Raw genomic sequence first — 20,423 nt, forward strand, 5'->3', positions numbered from 1 at the left:
CAGTATCTGGTAAAAAAAAAAAAAAAAAAAATGAGAAAGTGGCAAATGGGATACACGAGCACCGAATGTACGCATGTGAAGAACCACATGTTTGGGAAGCAGTTGTAGGGACTGGACCTTTGGATGCGTGTATTTAGTTTGATTCAATAAATGTTTCTTGAACATCAGCTGTAAGTAGGAAGGTGAGCAGCTGAGGTTTAGCTGCAGGGCATGTTGTACTGTGTACCTGTGAAGCACTATTGCATGAAAGGTGGGGACACTGGAACCAGACAAACCCTGGTTCAAGTCCCAATCTCAACTCCACCACTTACCAGCTACACAACTTTGGGCAAGTTACTTAACCTTTCTGAGCCTCAGTTGTTTATATAAAATAAAAATAAAAAATACCTAACTCACAGGTTATTATGAGTTTAAAATGAGACAATTTATGGAAAGGATGCTATAAATATTAGTTACCAGTACAAATGGCCAAATAGAATATCAAAGCTATGTTCCAGATTTATCTAAGGGCCACAACTCCATGTAAGTACAAAGATATTTACCGAACCCCCAAAGGTTTAAGGTGACCCATATGAAATGACCAACATTCACCTGGTCTTGACTTACATTACTCAGCACTGCAGAGTAGTGTGAAAATGAACTTTCCAGACACTGAGCTGCCCAAGAAGATATGGTATTTCTGTAAGTTTGAAAACCACTGGACTAGAGGACGTGATATTTCCAGCTCTTATCTTGCTTTCTAGTTTCTAGACTGTTCATCCTCAAGGGCCGGGATTGTGCTCAGTCTGTTCTTGTAACGCTAAGGAACTTAGTAATGGTCTGCTGGGGCGATGGACTGGCACATCCCAGGCCGTCTACCTGACAGGGCACAAAGGGCAGCAAATCCTCACATTATAATAACTATGGATAATCATAATACCTGCGTGCCTAATGGGTTCTGTGTCTCTCAATCAGCTTGAGACGTTAAGGGTATAACTGACATAGCTGAGTCTAAAAACATTGCCACCATCCAGGTTTGTAGAGCATGCTTTCTATACAATATTCAGTATCTCATCGGACCCTGCATCATAGAGAAGGTGGGTATTATCAGTCTCATTTTAATGAGGACTCAGAGCTCAGAGATGTTAAGGACGCAAAGTCCACACAGTTTGTCAGAAGCAGGCAGCAATTCCAGCTTCTGAGTTCTGTCCTCGACCTTGTATAAGTTTCTTCTCATGAACACTCACAGAAAGCCATGTCCACAAGGGGAGCAGGAGGGAGGAGCAGAGGTGGAGAATGAGGCGGGGTCTGTCTCATTCAGCAGCATTCTCAGGTGTGCACATTGATCTCAGGCTGCTCTGCACATGCGTCCTTGCTCTCCAGGTAGTGCATCCCTCCATGCCCCTGCTGGTCTCAAGGGCTACAGAACAGAGGATGAGAGGTGCGCTCTGGCCAGAACCAGCAGGAGGACTGGGTGGAGGCAGGCAAGATGATCTTATTGATTCAGTCTGCCTCCTAAATCTTAACCAGATCTTCTTTTAGCTACTAACTTCATTCCCTGTGTGGCTGCCACAGCCACACATGGCCCCTGGCTTAGAAATGCTACATATGCTCCCCCTAATTGCTATGTGACGCGTCGTCTCACAGCTACGACAGCAGCACTTTGGGGGCTGTCTCTGAAGAGCGAAAGGCAGATGACAAGAGAGCTTTTGTCTTTCATATGCCATCTAGACCGTGATATGCCCAATGGACAAGCCAGGCGTCAGTGGGTCTCTTCCTTCAGTGAGAGATGTGACATGTGTCAGGGAAACAAGCTGGCTCCTGCTTCATGTCGAAAACTTGCTTCTTGCCCAGTATCTGGGATAGCTACCAAGGGGCTCATTTTGTCTTCTAATACACAAAGGTTAGGCAAATCCCCCAAAGCTGACCCAAGACAGCAGTCCTTCTCCTCCAGGCAGCTGGGTAGTAACGAGCCTGGTCTTAGCTTGACACCGAATTCACCCTGTGGCCTCAAGCAATTGCTCAACCTCTCTATACCTCTGTTTCCAGGATTGTAAGATGACAGTTCTGGAGTTTGTTAATAGTCAATAAATTGTGCTACACATCAGTAAATATTAATCAAAGCCAACAATGATGATGGTTTTGCAAAATATAACAGTGTCCTGGGAAGAAAAGCTTCTCTGATTCTTCTGAGTAATTCCCATAAAGTTGGGCTGGCGCCCAGATATTATGAAACTGTGACACAAAGAGACTGGTATTTGCAGCTTATTCTCTTATTAGCTCATCCTGCTTTGTTTATATTTAGATGGCTGTCTAAGGGGATGCCATCAACATCCCATTTGTCACAACTGAGACAAGGTATCTCTATGTCAGGATGTGTTGTTAATCTGCAGTATCAATATAGGCAATACCAGCATGACCCTCTGACTGGGATGCCAGAGGAATGGCTTCATCCCAGCATGGGATGCAGCGGATCAGACACAGACTGGGAGCTCCCCAGTCAAGGTACTAGTGAACCCCAGAGGCTGAAGGTCAGGTTCTGACAAATTAAGGCAGAGTTATGTTCCTTGAGGAGAGACATATTCAAAAGACATATTCAAAGCCTTGTGTGCTCAGTTTTCTTAAAGTTCAAGACCATCTATTTGCTGCTGCATTTAAATTAAGGAATTTTTCCTGAGGTTGAAGCTAGTCATGCATTCAATAATCTTTTATTGAGCACATCGCAGGCGCTGTGAGCACTTCTCTCCTCAGCCCTGGTGATGTTAAGGATGAAAAAGACACGATGCCTGAGAATACAGTCCAGTCAGGAGGACCGAGCAGAGACAGACAGACTCAGCACTGAGCAGCACGGGCTGAGGAGAGGTAGGTCCAGGGTGCCGTGGAGACAGCAGGGTGTCTCAATGCAGCAGGAGAAATGACTTCTGGTTAAAGGTAACCGGCTAGCCACACATCGTCAACTTCTCTCTCTCTTAAGAGATTATAACCAACAATTACAGTGGAATAACATTGTGAGGATAAATCCATAAAAAAGGGAGAAGTGCCTTAAGACAAGAGACTTGACAAATCTATGAAAGTAAGAAAGTGGATGGAGGAGAGGTATTCGGGAATAGGAAAAGGAGGTGACAAGCGGGGAAGGGTGGGAGAGGGTGCCACTGAGAAGCAAGGCTCCGCAAGGCTCAGAAGTGAGGACTCAGGCCTGACAGACATGAGCGCAGGAGTGTGCCAGGCAGGGGAACAGGAGGATTCACTGGAAGCCTTCATAGAGAGCAGTTCCTGAGACACCTTACTTCCTCAGCGGTCGGCAGCTGATCTCACCTCCAGAATAAATGAGGGTGTCCTTCAAGGCACTGAATGGCCCCAGAACAGACCTGCACCTTCTAGCATTTAGAAGTCCTACTGATGAAAGCAAGGCTTTCCTCCATCACCCTGAGGTGGTGGAGTGTGTGCAGGGGGCATTTTGTGTCGTCTGGGAGACAATCCCTTGGGGGAGGTGCTACTGGCATGTGGAGGGTAGAAGTCAGAGATGTTGCTAAACATCCTACAATGTGTAGGCAAGACCCACACAACAGAGTTCTCTGGCCCAAAATGCCGTCTGTGCCGAGTTCGAGAAACCCTGCTGTAACAAAGCCCTCCAGCTTACCAACCCCACTTCCACAAGCCCCACACGATGCTCCACAACCATGTCAGCAAGAACCTACTGATCAAGTGCCTGGCCAGGGCGGGGCTGTGCGAGATGCCTCCTGGCACACCCATGACAGTCACTGGGAGCATGGGTAGATGGGGTGCTTCCATGTTGTCTGGAAATCTCTGAGGCAGTACCACGGTTTTTTAAAAAGAAGGAAAAGAAAGCATGATAATTAGGACAGAGCAAAGAAAACGGCTCCTGTTACAGGTGACCAAGGGTTGACCACAGTACCCTTGATGGCCAGCAGAGGGCAGCTGGGGCAACAGAGCTGGAGTCAGGGAATTTCTGCCCTCCAAGGAGGCAATTCCAGTGACGAGCATTCCATATCAGAAGTTGAGAGTTCAGCTGGAATTAAAAGCAGGAGATAAAGAATGCATTTGCTCACAGACTCCAGGACAACGCAATTTCATGTGGTTGAGAGGTGAGACCATGGAAGAACTGGGAACCCGGGATGACCAGTCAGGTAGGGCATGGGGCTGGGGTGGGAGAACCCAAACCATTGACAGGAACTGGGCTCACCAAGAGCAAGAGAGACTAAGCCTCTGAAATGCTGTCAGGTGGCACCTGGGTGTTGACGGTGTTCGGCTCCTCCTCGAATTGGCCTCTCCATTGCTCCTGACAGGCCGTTGTGTGGCAGAGGACAACTGAGAGGATGGCCTGCAGCGATGGGTGTGCATCTGGAAGAGGTGAACTCAGAGCTGGTGGAAAGCAGAAAACTGGTTTCTGGTGCATTTAGGCTATTCCATGTGTGGTTCCTGCCAACCCATCCCAGGATGGCCTGCAAACCCAGCACTGCAGGCCGGTGTGTTTCGACTGCACAAACCTCCTTTACAAATCACTCTATAGGTACTTCTTGCTTCTAGAAATAAAGCAATATATACAAGTTAAGCCTCCTCCAGGGGAGTTTTCAGGAAAGGCCTAGAGGTATTCTGGGACAACAAAAGTAAAATTCTGACCATCAACAAGCAAACAGGGCCACCTCCCAATATTCACTTTTATCATCACTGATAGTAGTTCCTCCAAGTTTATATACTGGAAGTATGAAACAGAATCAAGTCTGAACATCTCAGAAATCTTACAGGTTGAAAGCCCTGGAATTTGGACTGAAGCTGGTATAACCTCGACCATGATTATAAGGCACAAAATGCTGACTTATCCTACATTTTGAACACAAAATTCAAGTGTTTTTAAAAAGCACTTTTTTTGGCCTGATATCTATCAGAACCAGAAGTAAATAAGCCTTTCATGCCAAAAAAAAAAAGTGGGGAATGGAACTACAGGTTATTTAAGTGCTGGGCACTGTGCTAAGTGATTTATTTGTTCCAGCATTTAATGCTCAGAACAGCCACTTGAGTTAGGATTATTGTGCTACTTTACAGATGAATAAACCACGGTTTTAAGTTATTATTGTAATAACCCAACAGGTTCATATTAACCATTTGTACACCATAAGTGTCTATAGATGCAAGGGGCGGACCTTTTTAACTCAAAATATCGTGGTAGTTAACTGGTTAAGTGCCTTCTATGTCAACTGAACTATACTGTGGGGGAAATAAATGGAATGACAGACTCTCCCCCGTCTGTAAAGACATAGGTACGTACACTGACAACTGCACACTAGAAACACTATAATGAAAGTGGGAGACTTGCCCGAAGGAGTCAAAGACAATGTCGTACTGAGGTGACACCAGGAACTGGGGTTTTGCAGTCCTCCCGCCTTCCTGATACTGTATGCCTATACTGTTGCAAAGTGGTATCTCCAATTTCCATGGAAACTCCCTGCAGGGTAATTAGAGCCCAGTTTATAAATTTAAAATAGGTAGAGCTTGGTATCCTCTGATGCATACCTGTGTCTACTTCCTGCTGGTAAAGTTCTGTGGCAAATCAAGAACCTTTTGGGGATCCTCAGGATGAGACAAGACAGATAAAACATCTGACCAGATGGATGTCACCACTGTTCTTATCCAGCAGCTACATTCACCTGAAACACAACATGGGCAACTGAGCCACCCACCTCTCCTACCTGCCCTGAACTCTGCCCCCTGGCTGGTGGTTCTCAGACCAGCCCCGCGCAGATACTCGAGTGGCCTTGTCTGCGCCTCCTCATTGGAGTCCATTTTTAAGGGACAGTCAAGGAAGAGAAGCTAACAGCAGTGAAAAGGGCTGTTAGTTCCATGATGACAGGGTCTCTGCTAAAATTTTTCCAATGATCAACATTCCCGTTCAAACATCAGAGGAAACTGTGAAAAAGAAGATTGTAGTCCTGGGTGTTCCATTGTAACAACTGCTGCCACCACAAAGTCAGATCACCATTGTTTCATTAGCCAGAACAATATTTATGGTTGCAGCCCATGTCAAATTAGTGCTCTAATTTCTTTTAAAGACTTAAGCCAAGTATCACCAGTGAAGACATCAGTGCAGAGGCAGCAGCTATGTGGGTAAGGTGGCTCATCAACTCGTGGCTACAAAAATAAGGAAAAACTAAACTCCCCCTGGCTTGCTTGGAAACCTTACAGAATATTAATGTAATGGGTTCATAACAGGCAATAACCCTCATTTTAATTAGAATCCCACACTTAAGATGGAAAAGATCTATTAGGTCACCTGGCCTATCACATTCCCCATCCCCTCTTCAATGCAGAATGGTTCCCTGGGGTCTGCTAACAAATGCATGGCTCAGTCTAAATTTAAATGACTGCAACTATGAGGTTTATGTCATTTCCCATGGGAAACTATTACTCAGTCTAATGGATTTCACCATGATTTTTTCCCCCAGAGATTCAGCCCAAATTTCTCTTTGCTTGAGTTTGTCACATTTTTCCACATTATATACACTCAGATTCAGAAAAATCACAAAAATGACAATGAGAATAGAGACCAAGTCTCTATTTTCTACTCATTCATAATAAAGATAGGAATGTTGGCCCAGATTACTTCCTCAGTTTCACATTTACAGCTGAGCTGGGACATTACTAACCCTTTTTACCCATGTAAGATGTTCTCCTTTTCTCATAAAAGGAGTCCACAGACTCACCAGCCTGGGGACCAATTTTTTTAATCCTCACCCAAGAATATGTTTTACCTGATTTTTTTAGAGAGAGGAAGGGGAAGGGAGGGGGAGAGAGAGAGAGAAATATCACTGTGAGAGAGAAATGTCAATCACTGATTGATTGCCTCCTGTATGCGCCAAGACCAGGGATCGAACCTGCAATCTAGGTATGTACCCTGACCGAGAATCAAACCTGCAACCTTTTGGTGCTTGGGATGATGCACCAACCAACTGAGCAAGCCAACCAGGGTCAGCCTGAGGACGATTTGAGTTCCCATGGTGGTGGTGCATTTGACATGATTCATGCCACTCTGTCTTGTCTGACCCCAATATAAACAAAGATCTATTTGCCAAGATTTGAGATACTTTCTGTATCTGTTGAACAGAGAAAATCCTTCTGGCTTTTGGGGAGTGGAACCGAAGACTTTACCTTCATTAGCACCATTACCTACCCATTAAGCTACTGGTCCATATTACATTTCCTTGGATAACACCCTAGGAATCTTAGAACATCAAGCTGGCTAGGTGGATAAAGAGCTTTGGATCCTGTATGTCATGTATTTCACATATGTGCACATATATGTACAGAGACAGGCAGCGGCATCAGGAGAGGGAAACAAAAGAGAAACACAGCAGGGCTGCAAAACAACACAGCCCATGTTCACAACCCCCTATTTATAAAGGCAGATTGAGTCCCGTGCATGGTGGGACTGTGGCTCATTTGCACTCCTTAATTAAAGAGGAAGGCCTCCCTGGTGATTTTACTTCCCTGGGTTTGTTTTGGGTTATTATTATTACAATAATATGAGGAAGACAGCAATGCCCTGCTCTCAGAGAGGATCATTCTTCTGAGCACCGCGGGATGCTGGGAAGACACTAATGAATTCAGAGCACAGCTGAGACTGAATTGCAGCTCCTTGCTGTCCTGCAAGCAAGGGTCCCTCAATGCAATGCCCCTGAATCATTATACTACATGGCAACTCGGGCTGAGGGAGATGGATGGGAAGGAAATGACTCTCAAAGTGTGATTTAATGATAGAAAGGGCACAGCGTACATATGACTGGGCCTCTATTTCCAATGACAGGCCCATTCATTCTTTCCATCCTCATTTATGACATGCTCTTCTAGAGCCAGGCACTGGGCTAGGTACTAGGGAGAGTTGTCCTGGGCTATTGGAAGGAGCAAGCAGGTCATACATCAGCGATTTAGTAGCAAACAATTATACTTTCACCTTCCTTTGTGTTGGAAATACAATCCGATTTAAAATCTTTTTAAACAGGTTACAAAATTCTATAAAGATGTACAAAGTGAGAGAAAATCACATAATGAACCTTTGTCTGCCCACCATCTAACTTGGTAAAATCTTAACATTTTCCCTATTTGCTTTAGATTTTTTGAAATAGTAAAATATTACAACTATAATTGAAGTCTCCTCTACACACCTCCTCTAAGCCACCCTATAGGCAGCCATCATCCTAAATCTGATGTTAATCATTCCTATTCACATTTTATACTACTCTTCACCTATGGGAATCCATAGATAATAAAGTCCTAAGAAGTAAGACTGGGTTATATGCTTTTTAACTTTTAGAAATGACATTCTATTATGCCTATTCTTCTATAATTTGCTTATTGTCAATCAACATAATGTTTTTAAAATTTATCCTTTTTAATCCACATCATTCTAGTCCATTCATTTTAATCCCTACATAATATTCCATTGTATGAGTATTCTATAACTTATCCACTCTTGATGGTCATTTAGGTAGTTCTGCCTTTTTCTTGTTTTATGACTGACAATGTTGCAATCAACATTCCTCTATAAATCTCCCAAGCAGTGTGATAGAATTTCATTAAATTATATGCCTAAAACTGACTCAAAGTGATTGTAACTAAGTACAAAGTAGTACAAGGGAGTTTTCATCTACCCAAATCTTAGCTTATACTTGCTAAGATCAGACTTCAACATTTTGGTCAGCATAATGAGAGAGTAATGGTAGCGTATGGTTGTTTTAATTTGTGTTTTATTAGTTACTGGGGAGCTGGAACATCTTTTCATGTGTTTATTGGCAATTAATGACTATCATCCCACTCTGTCTGTTTTTATTTTGTTTTCTTTCTTATGAGTTGTAGTTCTTTTTAAATTCTGGATACTAGGCCTTTATCAATTATCTGTGTTTCCAATATTTTCACCTACTCTCAGGCTTACATTTAATCTCTGTTTGTGGTATCATTTATTAAGATGAAGTTTTAAATTTAATGTTAGTGTAGTCAGATTTGTAACAGTTTCCCTTATGGTTTTTTCTTCTTTATGTATTGTCTAAGGAATCATTCTCCAACCCTTAAGTCAAAGATGCTTTCCTATACTTCCTTATAAAATTATTACACTTTTGCTTTCAGGTCGAGATTTTTCATGCAGTTGAAATTTATTTTTTGTGTGTCGTATGCTTTTATTTTTCTCCATGTGTTGAACTAATTGTCCATCATTTTCCTGCTTTATCATACATTTTATTTACATTTTTACGTAAGTAAAAATATCAAATTTTTTACTTAGGTGTGGGGCTTGCTGTTGTCCAGTTTACTGCCTCACTTTTTTCCTTGTCCTGCACCAGTGCCATGCCCCTGAATTGCTGTAACACTGTAAGACATCCTGGCACTTGGGGAGGGCAGTTTCTCTACTTTGTCCTTTTCCCAACCGCCTCTTGCTATCCCTTGTCCTTTGCTCTTCCATTTACATTGTAAGCTTGCCCGGTGCCGCGAGGCAATGACTAGAGCAGGCCCTAAACTCTAGACATCTGAGCCAGTTAATCTTAGCTCTGACTGCTGTGACGTACTGAGCACGAAGGAAATGCCAGCCATGGGCTTAGTGCTTTATATACAAGGACGCATTTAAACCTCACAACATCCCAGGGGGCTGTTACTAATGATTATTACCTTGTAGTTGAAGGGACTGGGGATCGATGAGATTAAGTGACTTGGCCATAGTCCCTGGGTTACCATGATGCTAGCCAGAGTACACCTGAGTAAACCCATTCTAATACTATGCCAGGGCTCACCTGCACCTTCAAAAACTTAAAATAATTTTTTTCACTTACTGACAAAACAAGAAAATCAAAATGAATATCCTCCTCACTTGACCAAAGAAGAAACTAAAGCACAGACGAGGTACATGATTTGTCTAATAGCCTAACAATGTCCACTGCAGACCAGAACTTACGCCCTCGACCTCCTGAATGAAAGCCCCTTTGTCCACCCCAATCCTGCCACAGGTTCTTGCCACTGTGCCCTCCCAGGGCAGATGACCGGCATATACACAACCAGAAGGTGACAGTGCCCTGCTCGTCTCCACGGGACACTGCTCAACCTTCAGTGGGCCATGCGGCCCAGCAGGTGAAAATCGGCTCTAAAGATGAAATGGCATCTTAGGCCTGTGGTTTCTAGATGGTTAGTGGCATTTTCACTTCAAGAACCTAGTAGTGGGAGTGGAGACGGACACAACAAAGGTCTCTCTTACCTGTGCTTGCCCAAGGGGCGCCCACCGCCGTCAAAAATCCGCCTTTCACCTCTCTGCTCTGCAGTCCGCCTTCCATCTTCAGGTGCACCCAACCACACACTGAAAGCAGCACTTTTCATCTGATCCAGTTGGGAAACTGCAGCTGGGAATGAAAACAATGCTGTTTTCAATCCCGGTTGGTTGAATCCCCGGATGTGAAACCCACCCCACAGATTCGAAGGGCCAGCTGTATTTAGTGAAAAAAAATCCTCGTCTAAGTGGAACTCCGCAGTTCATACCCATGTTGTCCAAAATTTAACTGTAGTTCAATAATGAAAATACTGGTTAGGAGCTGTCAAGGCGCCAAAGAGAAAAGTTGTTATAAGGAGACACTCACTGGCCCAGGCGGGTGGCTGATGGGCAGACCCCACAAGCAGCAGTTTCTCTCATAAATCTTGACTAGGCCACCAGTGTGCTCAGTGACTTTGAGCAAGTCACTCTAGACAGCCTGGTGTCTGTTCCCTTAGCTGCGAGAGGGAGCTGCATGGAGGCGGGGGCAGGGGCGGGGGCGGGGGCGGGGGGGGGGGGGGTAGTTATTAAGGTGAGGGAATCGGTGTGGTCTGGAAGGAAGAGTGTGATCCTATTAGTGGGCTCTCCCTCTACCAGGGATCTGGAGACACCTAACCTTCCTGAGGCTCAAGGTGAGGAGGTGAGGAGGGCAGTGAAGAAAGCCACAAAATGAACCAAGTGCACTCGGATTCCCCCAAGAATACGAATACTGTGAATGTCTGAGAACTCTGTCTCCTCCCACTTTTTCCTTTTTCATTCTTTATTTTATTACATAAGTATTTTTATCATCAAACTCATTAAACTAAAAAATAACTAAAAATAGTTCATTCATTTCTCCTCCACATCCCCCACCCCTGGCAAACTGTTCTCTGTATCTATGAACTTATGATATTCATGTATACATATATACATATATATTCCACTTAGAAGAAAGATCATATGGTATTTGTCTTTCTCTGTGTGACTTATTTCACTTAGCATAATGCCCTCAAGGTCCATCCATGTTGTCAAACCACTTTTTTCTTTCACTCTCTTGTACTGAAAAAAAGCATTGGTAAATCACATAATTTTCTCCCATGTCAGTCCTCCATCTCTAAGGTAATAGTATAGTTCTGGCCCTAAAATGGGGCAACAGATGTGAAGGTTAGCATGAGGTACTATTAAGTTAGCACCTAAAGCAATTAGAGGGAGGTGAGGACGGGAGGTGGGTGAGAGTGCTCCTGTGGTCTGGGCCCTCCAGCACAGCTGCAGGGGCTGAGAGAGACTGCAGCCAGCCCCACACCTCACAGGAATTGCCATGCTGCCTGGAGGCCCCAGGAAGGAGCCTGGCCCAGCCCTGCCCTCTGGAATGAGCCTGTTTCCTACTGGATTTTATATTAATGAGGTAATTACTGTGTGTGTTTATGCACCTGTGCCTTACTAGTCTCAGCTTCTCTGCATTCCTTCTCCAAGCAATGGGGATCCCTCTCCTGAGCTTTCTCTAGCAGGAGGGGATTAAAAGGAAGGAGGGAAGAAGGTTTCCCTTCCTTTAATTTTGGCTTTAACTTCTGACTTTACCTCTGGTTTTAACAGTTAGAGTTTTAACCACCATAATAGTAGCTGCTATTTACTATATTTCCAGATTACCTACTAGACCTCAGATAATCTTCAAATGAAGTTTTAAACTATTTAATGTTAGTTATTAATTTCACACACTGCAACAGAAGAAACAGAGGCTCTGTCCCCAGTTACCCCTGCCGCCCCCACCCCCTTAAAAGACAAGTTTTAAACTGTTCTCACATGCTCTTCTGGATGATCTATGAGCCAATGAGACCTCCTGGGCCTGTGGACTCTGTAACCAGCACCATACCCATGGCAGATGGGGAGTCCTCCTGGGCACTAGGCACCGCACTGGGGTTCTTTCAGCTCTGCACATAGTGGGAGTTGTGGTCACCTGGCAGGTTGTCAATGAAGAAACAGCCAGAGCCAAAGTCATAAATATGAGATTTACTCACTCATCTTGCCAGGAATTACTCAGCATTAGCTCTATACAAGGAACAGCACAAGGCAAGACATAGACTACACAAGCTGGGGTCCCTGCCCTCAAGGACTTTTCTCACTGGTAGTGGAGAACACACACACACACACACACACACGCACGCACGCACACACACACACGCACACACACGCACACACACGCACACGCACACGCACACACACACGCACACACACACGCACGAAAGTAACCAGAACACAAACCAAGTGCTCTGGGCCTGAAGAGCAGAGAAGGGTTAGGAACGACAAACTAGAAAACTTAGAATGCGTCAGCACTTAATGCTGACAACGCATTTGCAAAACATTTAAGCCATTTGACCCTAAATTTTATTTTTTTTTTTGGTGCTACCACCAACCAGTACATTTTAATGTTAGTTATTAATTTCACACACTGCAACAGAAGAAACAGAGGCCCTGTCCCCAGTCACCCCTGCCGCCCCCACCCCCTTAAAAGACAAGCAAGTCCCTGGGGCCTGAGCTAGACACGCTTCATGTGACAAATATTTTGCAATGTCCTCTTTACTACTACAAAATGAAATTAACTGAAAATACAACTTCAATACACATGATTTTTAAAAAGGCAATTATCTCAATAAAAGAAAAACTATTCCAGATTTTCTAACATGGTCATTAAGGAACTCAACGCAGTGCTTCTGATGCCACCACTGTGATATTTCCAGCATCCTCTAAAGTTGTTTTTAATCAAAGACAATTAAAATTAACAATAAGAATTCTCTAATGTTATTACTTTTTTCTCCTCCAAAAGTAGGAAAATACAGCCTTTTCATCTCAGCACCCTTTCCTGGTTTTGCTGTATAGGTCAGCTCTATACAGTAACAAACAACCCCCGATTCTCAGTGGCTCACAGTGACATTTGTTGCTCACTCGCATCGCTGAAGGCTGTGGGTTGGCTGCTCTGTTCTAGTTTGTGGCTTGACTCCAGGTCAGAGGCTGGCCTGCACCATGTGTTCTTTATCTTCCGAGCTCCAGGCTGAAGGACCATGGGGTGTGCTGTTCCCCAGCCAGAGGGAGAGAGCTGAGAGCTGGGGAACAGCACACCCCATGGTCCTTCAGCCTGGAGCTGAATGACCACAATGCCTCTGAGAGCTTCTGCTCCAAGGATCCACACCAGTCTCATAGCAATGGCCAGGGATGGAGAGTCCTCTCATAGGGGAGGGAGGTGAATAGTTTCAAACTGATCGGATTCACCAGGGCACTGTGGGCAGTCCTAACAGACTCAAGTAGGCACAGAAAAATGTGTTCACCATCTTTCTTTCTTTAAAAATTTTTTTTTATTGATTTCAGAGAGGAAGGGAAAGTCAGAGAGAGATGGAAACATCAGTGATGAGACAGAATCACTGATCGGCTGCCTCCTGTACACCCCCTACTGGGGTTCGAGCCTGCAACCTGATCATGTGCCCCGACTAGAAATGGAACCGTGACTCTGGTTCATAGATGACTCAACCACTGAGCCACACCAGGTGGGCCACCATCTTTCTTAATACCAAGGGTCACAGATTCAACCACTAAGAGGGTGATGGGAACTGAGGCAAAGTGAGGAGGCACCTCATTTAAAGGAGCAGCCACTGTCAGCCCCAGAACGTAGCACAATGTAGAAATGAAAAGCCAAGTCCTCAGATTTTCAGAAAATCAAATAGTTATGCAAAACCTCCTAATTTGTAAAAATTTGGCAACTATTTTAATTTTTTTTAAAAATAACATTATTCTGCAGGCCAAATAAAACATCTAACATCCAAATTTGGACCACTGCTTAAAAGGTTTTGTCCTCTGCTGTAGGGAAATTTTAGGGGAGTGGCAAACTGGGTAGGGGCACTGCTGTTCCAGTAAGGGGGTGACAAAGTTTTTTTCTCATGTATTTTAGTGACTCAGAGAAAGTCAGGTTCATCTGGCCCAGGGTCACTGAGACTCCATCAGTTGACTCAGGACTCAGGTCACGATCTCACTCATGGCCTTTAGTTTTTCTGTCCTGAGCTTCGCTCTCCGAGCTGTGCCAGCTCCCAGGAGAAGCCTTTCAGGCTGATTGACTTGAAAATTAGAGCTCAGATGGCAAAAGAAGAGGGGAATAATAGGGTGAGAGATTGCACTCATCTGCCTCTTTAAATTTTAATATGGAGTGCGATTTGTTAACAAGGGGGAGGTCCTGCGGTAGGGAGGGACATCAATAATTCAGCAGACACTGTCAAGCTGCAAATGGCCCCATCATGCTCAGCTGATGCTCCCAGTTGTGACATGGCCTCTTTCAAGTTCCAAGGGATGAGAAAGGATCAGGTTTCAGCCCTGACTTTCCCCACCTCCCAAATCCTAATGGAACTGGAGACCATTGTACTTGAACGCTGTGACTATGTACAGACCCAGAAGCTAAGGGTCCATAATGCTAAGCTGATCACAGGTCAAACACAGAAGTCCCCTGTGTTAATGCTACCTCCCAACCAGATGCATTTAATGTGCAGGATTTAATAAATTCCCACCCAAAAAAACTAATGTCCCTCTTCTCTGTTTGCCAGATCTCATTTCTACCCCCCTTTTTAAAAAATATATTTTTTGTTGACTTCAGAGAGGAAGGGAGAGGGAGGGAGGGACAGAGAGATCGAGCCCAGACCTGGGCATGTGCCCTTGACAGGAATCAAACCTGGGACCCTTCAGTCTTCAGGGCAATGCTCTATCCATTGAGCCAAACCAGCTAGGGCTCATTTCTACCCTTTTTCAAAACCAAACTCAAAACTCACCTGTTCCTGGTCACTGACTTCCCTGGACGATGGCACTCCTTGTCCAGGGGCAGACAAGCATAACTGGATCCAGCCTATGATATTGGAACACTCAGGCCTTGAATCACATAAATCCATAGAACTTCTTCCACCAACATGAATGAATTGGGCAAGTTTCTGAATCTTTGACCTTCAATTTTGTCACCTTTAAAATAAAAATTACAATGCCCACCTCATTTCAGGATCAAATAAGACAGGGCATGCAAATATATTATGATTATTTTTACAACTTTCTGAACAGATTTCCAGTTGTCTTCTTTCCCACCCACCTGTCCTCTGCATGTTGCCATCTGAGACCACATGTCACATGAGTGAGACTGGGCATCTTCATGCCAAAGAACCAATGACTCAGCTTTATTTTTAACCATGAGGAATAGAAATAGATGAAATTAATGTCAGCCAATTGGTATAGGGGCTACATAGGGCCTTTGATAACCAAGCTCAGAATGTCAACAAACTGAGGCCCTGACTGGCTAGCTCAGTTGGCTGGAGTGTCAGCCGATGTGCCAAGGTTGTAGGATTGATACCCAGTCAGGGCACATACAAGAAAAAACCAATGAAACCAATGAATGCATGGATAAGTAGAACAACAAAGCGATGTTTCTCTTTCTCTCTCTCAAATCAATAAATAAAAATTAAAAAAAATAAAAATTTCAACAAACTTAGCTTTCTTTGGAAGGTCCACCAAACGTCAGCCGCAAAGGGCAAATTGGCAGCATCAAGATGATATTCATTTCCTGTCACTGTTGCTTGGCACACACTGGGCTTTGGATCCACAGAGCCTCTTTGCATAGCAGAACAGGCCCAGTATCGTTGAGAGAGCAGGAAAGGGAGAACACTTCGACCCAGTGGGTTCTCCTTAATGTACCACATTGTCTGGGATGGATTTCATAAAACATAAGCAGTTGCACTATTAGCCAGTAGTAGGCCTGGGAAATGCTGTTCAATAGTTTTTCCATGTCTGAGTGAGGGAGGTGAAGATTAACACTGAGACAGGAAACGCTTTTCTCCTGGCAAAGGGCATGTCCTCTCCCTGTGCTGTTTGGTCACTTGCTTGGGAACAGGAAGCAGAAGCAGAGCTGGGGACAAGAGTGGAGCAGAGGGAAGCAGTTATCCCTTGGAGCAAGGTAAACATCTTAGTTTACAGTTTTAATCATTTGCTCTTCTATAATTCCCTTTGACTCAGTATAACACTTTAGAAAAATGTGAAGTCTCTATATTGCTCTGAGAAATGGTGTCATGTAGAAGAGAGGGATGAGAAAACACCAGAGAGTTTTCTTCTTCCCCATCCACACCTTCCGTGGCCCCTGGGTTGAGGACACTGACTCTATCCGCTGGTCCAGGATTTTCAGGTATGTAATGAATAATCATGAGATGGATGGTGGCCCAATACCAGGGCTGAGAGTGGCAGGCAAGATGGACAATAAGCCCTCTGTGCCCTAACACACACATGGGGAGATAACCAACACAAGGAATAAGAGGTTGGTAGGAAAAAGGGGATGGCAGACAGGCTGATACTTGAGTTACACATTCATAGCCATATAAAGAAATTCAAAATATGAAGGATGGAATAAGTATGCTGTGAATATGTAATAATTTGGTGCTTTCAATACAGTGGCTTTTACCTCCCCTGGAAAGTCTTCTCTATTCAGAAATATTTCTACTGGCCTGTCACAGTGCCTACAATTCCATTATGAAGTGGAATTTTTTACTTTATAAACAAGTTCCACTTGGAAAAACACTACATATTGTTTTTGACTCACAACAAACTTGAGTTGTGGGGAAGGCGGGCGTACATTTCTCAGGTCCGCCAGATGGCCATCTCCTCTGCCACTACTTTAGTCCTACTTCACCATCTCCTTCCTGGGTTAATACGATGGGTCCCTTCCTCATGGACCTCCCTGCTTCTGATCGTACCCTATTCTAGCTCCTTCTCCACAGAACAGCCAAGTGGTCTCTATTAAAGGCTAGTCAACATGTCACTCCCCTGCTTCAAACTCCAATCACGAGAAAGGCTAAATGTATGATATGGACTACAACAGTCTCTGCCTACCGCTCCAGACTCATAACTCACCACCATCCCCACTCCCATCCTATGAACTATGGGTGGTTCTTCACTCTTGCCCCAGGCCTCTGGACCCGCAGCTCTGTCTGCCCAATGTGCCCTTCCTGTTATCTGATCTCACCTGGACAAGTCCTATGAAACCTCCTGGTCGGGATGTGGGGTTCCTCCCACCAATTCCCATGAGATCCTGCACAAAAGTCTATGACAGCACATGTCCTCCTGTTACTCTTATGGCTGTTTCATTGTTAGACTATATGGTCCTTGAATGTTGAATTCACTTGGGTCTTCCCAGCATCTAGGCATGGTATAAAGTAGTTCACAGTAAATAAATTCATTATTTTGATAAGAAAACTAATGCTCAAAGGAGTGTTGAGCTTACTCAAGGTCACAAGCTATTTATTACTAGGGTCAGACAGGCGTGTGCTGTTTTTCTAGTTAAGATATTAATCTTCTCTTCTTAAACAAGACACTAACTCTATAGTCATGAAGGAAATGTTTGTCTATGTGACAAATGATACCATAGAGTTAATACAGATGTGATGCATTGAGAGAAAAATATTTGCAACACATATAATAGGCACATCTCTCTATATAAATGTATAGAAATGGGACTCATAACAATTATTATCCTTGAGACTGGGAGTGGGATGGGGGACTGGTGGTGAAAGGAGCTTTCATTTTTACTTAATTTCAATCATTTGAATCTCTTTCAATGAGGAAGTATATATGAATTATTTGTGTGATCTTTAAAAACTATGGCAATCAACACTCAGATTCATTTGACCAGTGGTCAGCAAACTCATTAGTCAACAGAGCCAAATATCAACAGTACAACGATTGAAATTTCTTTTGAGAGCCAAATTTTTTAAACTTAAACTATATAGGTAGGTATATTGTTATTAACTTAATTAGGGTACTCCTAAGGCTTAGGAAGAGCCACACTCAAGGGGCCAAAAAGCTGCATGTGGCTTGCGAGTCGCAGATTGCCGACCACGGCATTTGACCATATTCAGAGAAATTTCCCCAACTAACCAAGTGTAAAAGAAACTAGCTTAAAAGCTGCCATATTAGCATATGCATTTATAAGGAGGAAGGGTTCTTTCTAGAGACTGGAATACCCAGACCCACTCTCAAGAGAATATTTCCCTAATAAAAAAATATGTAAGAAACCAAATTAGTGAACAGAAGAGGTGTGTTAAGCATGAAATCAGAGCACAGGAAGTCAGATGTCCTTGAGTGATGTTTTATCTGAGCTGAGGTTTTAACTCCAATGAATTATCCACTTGACCCCACCACTTGGGCCTCGAGGCACAGGCTCTCTTTCTGATAATAGCTGTCTCTCTCTGCTCAAGAGTCACTTGAGAATAACGAGCAAATTATCCCTCTGCCACTGTACTTCTAAGTTAGATTTCCTATTTGCACACTGCCCCGTGTCCACTCTCTTTTTTAATGGACTCTATCAGACTATCCTCCTTCTCTTGGTGTTTTTAGTTTCCTGGCAGTGGACAGAGCCCCCTACATTCCCCTAGTAAACAAAGAATAGAGTGGGTAACGTGAGGCAAATTCTGCTAAACAACTGAATCCATTCATGCTAGGGCTTTTTCTCAGCCTCCTCAACCTTGTCCCTAGATCTAGAATTTCAACTAGCTTTGGAGAATTGAACTTCTTCTTTTAAAAAGAAATTTTTTAAATTGATTTCAGAGAGGAAGGAACAGAAACATCAATGATGAGAAAGAACCATTGATCAGCTGCCTCCTGCACCCCACCCTACTGTGGATAGAGCCCACAACCCAGGCATGTACCCTGACCCAGAGTCAAACTGTGCCCTCCTGGTTCATAGGTCAACGCTCAACCACTGAGCAACACGGGCCGGGTGGAACTGAACTTCTGTTGACTATTCTGAATTATCTTCCTGGCTGTGTGACCTTGGGTAATGTTTGTTTCTTTTTACCTAAGACAAATAAGAACTCAACTTCTGCCACCTCACAGAAAATATCTACCCATTTAATAAATGTTTCTTGAGGTCCTTTACTCTGCCCAGACCCATGCTTGTGCTAGAAATACAAAATATATAAGACAGTCCCTGCCTTCATAGCACACCCAGTCTTGTGGGAAAGACATACTCACGAATAATTTCAATACAGAATAATAAAGGCTAACATAGGATCTTATGTTACACCCTGATGGGGAATATGAGTAAGCAAGATTTAGCGAGTTAACTCTTGAGCAGAATTTTGAAGAAAGAGCAAGAAATAGGACAAGGTGAGGAAAGGTGTTTAAAACCAAAAAAACAGTGTGTAAAATTGCGGGGGGTGAGGGGGGCAAGGAGAAAACTGCAAGAGTGACCATTGCACATGCATCTTTGCAACTCTAGTCCGGGAACAGAGACAAAATACTAGTAAATGTTAGTGGAATGAGCACATCTGGATGAGAGAGGAGGAAAGTCTGGACAGAAGTGTGCATTCATTTCCTGTGGCCAGATGTGGGAATGGCTGCATGAGGCTCTTGCACCTGAAGAGGACATTAAACATACAAAGACTAGCACTCACAGTGGGGGTTCAACTCGGGACCCAAGTGCCTCTCTAGATCTTTCACACCTCCGTCCCCTCCCTAATCATACCACCACCCGTCACTACCACCACCCCAGTCTCATCACTAGCCAGCCATTCTGGAGCGGCATTTACTACACTGGCTAGATATTCGGGGTCACCTGGAGATACTTATTAAAAACACACACCCTCAGGCTTCTCCACTGAAAATTCTGGGACGGGGCCCAGGAACATCTATTTTTATTAAGAATCCCAGGCGAGTGTACAATTGGGGAAGCTTAAGGACCACATTGGAGAGGTTCTAAAATATTTATTTGCATCAGAATAATCTGGGTGCTTATTACAATAAAGATGCCTACCCCCAAACCCACAAAAGATTCTACCTCAAAAGCCTAAAGCAGGATCCTAGAAAGCTTCAACTTAATCAACACTCCTAAGAGATTCTGAGAGAGGCTATGCTGTAAGAAACATTATTTTAGAGAGAAAATAGCTTCCTATTCTCTGCCTACAGCCAGTAGGATGTGGGAGTAGCCCTTTTTCTACCCATTCTTTGATGGGTAGGCCAGGGAAGGAATCCGGCCCTTAAGGGAGCCCCAGCAGCCTTAAAACCAAAACCACTGGACTGGAGGGGCAAAGAGATAGGAACGGTCACAGCAATAAAGGTAGATCTCTCACTTGAAAAAAAGAAACACACTACATTTAAATAAAATGCA

The 20,423-nt window shown here is 43.9% G+C and overlaps 1 long non-coding RNA gene across 1 annotated transcript in view; it reads right to left on the minus strand.

Moving 5' to 3' along the window:
* LOC118673097 overlaps positions 1-15,241 on the minus strand; it is a 69,530-nt gene extending 54,289 nt beyond the window's left edge. The window contains exons 1-3 of the long non-coding RNA XR_004973304.1: positions 15,058-15,241; positions 12,056-12,209; positions 10,229-10,370 (exon numbers count right to left, since the gene is read on the minus strand). This is a non-coding gene — a long non-coding RNA (uncharacterized LOC118673097). The remainder of the gene's footprint in view (positions 1-10,228; positions 10,371-12,055; positions 12,210-15,057) is intronic.
* Positions 15,242-20,423: the final 5,182 nt, after the last annotated feature.

Source organism: Myotis myotis, unplaced genomic scaffold (assembly GCF_014108235.1).
Source record: "Myotis myotis isolate mMyoMyo1 unplaced genomic scaffold, mMyoMyo1.p scaffold_m19_p_18, whole genome shotgun sequence".
Taxonomy (NCBI): domain Eukaryota; kingdom Metazoa; phylum Chordata; class Mammalia; order Chiroptera; family Vespertilionidae; genus Myotis; species Myotis myotis.